At 47.3% G+C, this 2334-nt stretch overlaps 1 protein-coding gene across 1 annotated transcript in view; it reads right to left on the bottom strand.

Moving 5' to 3' along the window:
• The window catches only part of Cad86C (Cadherin 86C), an 80632-nt gene extending 79163 nt beyond the window's left edge, over positions 1–1469 (bottom strand). Inside the window, exon 1 of the mRNA XM_075698370.1 lies at positions 1430–1469. The gene's annotated coding sequence lies outside the window, so the exon portion shown is untranslated. The remainder of the gene's footprint in view (positions 1–1429) is intronic.
• Positions 1470–2334: the final 865 nt, after the last annotated feature.

Here is a 2334-nt window from a genome sequence, read left to right as displayed (position 1 = left end):
CAGTGCTATCGAGATAACGACAGCCGAGAACCGACCAGATGGTCACGTGTGTGTTGCTGACGAATCAGGTTTACTCTGACGGCGCTTAAGTAGTACTCAGTAACGCATGACGTGAGACATAAATGCCACTAAAAAAGGCACACAAACCACAGACACGAACGAGAATACTCGCTACGACGCGGGTGGCCCTGCCGACTATATCTATGGCAATTCTGGCAATTTTCTATCAGAGCAAGTACCAACTAGGCCAACAAAAAGTTCTTCTAACGAGTGGCGATAACGGATCGTCGTATGCGGAGATGTTGAGCAATGCCTCTACCGAAAAGAACTTGCGAGAAAGTAAGTTTTATCCCCGGTAGTATCAAGCGGAATAATCTTGATAATGCAATCCACCTAGCCTCTTTGGGCTAACCATGTTTTACAACACGTATTGCCACTTACCATTTCGCCTATTTCTACTTTATATTCTTTCTCGCCATTAAAACTTCTATCTCTATAATGGAAAGTTACGTGTGCCCGTAACGGCTCCACCTCCATCTCTTAGCTACCTCTTTTTTCCTCAATAATACTCTAAACGTCTCTTATTTCGACCGCTGACCAGCTGACGCTCCCATATGCTTTGAACACCAGCGCTTCTAAATGGTGGACATTCCCACGGGTTCTGGCTGGGTTAATACATTGGCATTCGATTAAAAATGTGCTGAGTAGTCTGCCGATTTTCGATGCAAGCCTCACCATGAGCCGTGTTTCTCTCTTCTGAAGAGAACGCCTCTACAGCAGCCGTGAGCAGCGGAAAGACGCTGAAATGCAGTCTTTTGTTAACATCTAATTAACGCATGCCGCCAGCTCTTTCTTGCCATGTATTAAATATAGTGTGTACGCCAAGTCGCACCACGCAACCCGTAGGGCTGTTCACGGGCATCAATTAAGGACCCAAGCGCTTGGAAATTTCGAACTATGAGAGCGCACACAAATTGCCTTAAACATAACTAAATTCTGGCGTTTTACGTGTCAGAATCACGATATGACTATGAGGCCTGCCGTAGAGGAGTACTTCAGGTTAATTTTGGACACCTGGGGCTCTCTGACGTGTGCCTAAACATAAATACACGAGCGCTCCCGCATTTCTCCCTTATTGAGATTCGGCCGCCACGGCCGGGATCGAACAAGTGACCTCGAGCTTAGCACTGCAACGCCGTAGCTACTAAGCGACCGCGGCGCGTGCAAATCGCCTTTCGGTGTCACCTACATCACGCGAGGTTTCATGCACCCAGCCGAAATGCCGCCGTGTTGAAACGTTTGAACTCTGAAGGATACAGCACTGTACGTATTACTAAAATCACTTCGTCTTCCATACTGGGCCCAACTCAAATAACTTAACGCCCGCATTGTAACGCGTTATTACATGGTGCGCGAGAGAGCTACTCACCTCCACACCATCTGTGACGAAGAGTTGTATCGTGTATTCTTCTTCCTGTAGGGGGGGGGGTAAGTACAAAACAGTTCACATCCTGCGTAAAAAGAACTCTGCTTTTAACATTTTTGTTCGCTTGTAACTCATCAGCGAAGACTTTTTAAACCACATAGCCCCTCATTTATATCTTTACACATTCGTGGCCTTTACTTTTAGTTACATAGTTGGGTACACCAAATTACGACACAGCATCTGATGGATTCAGCGCGGAGCAGGAACGGACTGTATCGGAGACAGTTGGGTAGTGGCTGTTCAAAATTGACCCGTTCATTTCATACCTTTGCATGCAAGCATACATTGACTATCATTGTAAGAAAGGATATCTAGCAGGAATATGCCGAGTCCAATACAAAGGGCTATAAGCAAAAATAAACTTGCCACGCACTCTCTACGTAGGTAGCGAGAAAGAGAGTGAGAGAGAAAGAGAGAGAAAATAAATGTAACTCGCCGTGAGGGCTTTCTTGAGAATCACATCGGCCTGGCTGAACTGGACAGAGTGGAACTGAAACAGCGCCTTGCCTACGGCATCCTGAGCGCCGAAGGTCAGTACGTCCGAGTCGGCGTCGGAACCCTTTAACCGGTACACGATGGTGCCTGGGCGGCAGAATGTGCAAGCCATTCAAATGCGGCTACGCGTTTTACCCGAGGTATCTCAGCGGATCGGTGAGAGTTCGACGGGATGAAACATGCCAAAGGAAAGACGTACACCGACCACATAGAACTTTAGAAGGCAAGACGTTTCGGCTTTGCAAAGAAAAAGGTAGAAGTGCCTGTTTAAGCAGATTTAAGTTACACTGTACCGACGCCGACATTCTGCCGACGGTTGGCAGAGAGCTCGGCGTCGGCACAGTGTGACAGAG

This window comes from Dermacentor variabilis, chromosome 1, assembly GCF_050947875.1.
Source record: "Dermacentor variabilis isolate Ectoservices chromosome 1, ASM5094787v1, whole genome shotgun sequence".
NCBI lineage: Eukaryota > Metazoa > Arthropoda > Arachnida > Ixodida > Ixodidae > Dermacentor > Dermacentor variabilis.
This window is presented reverse-complemented; position numbering and strand designations above follow the sequence as displayed.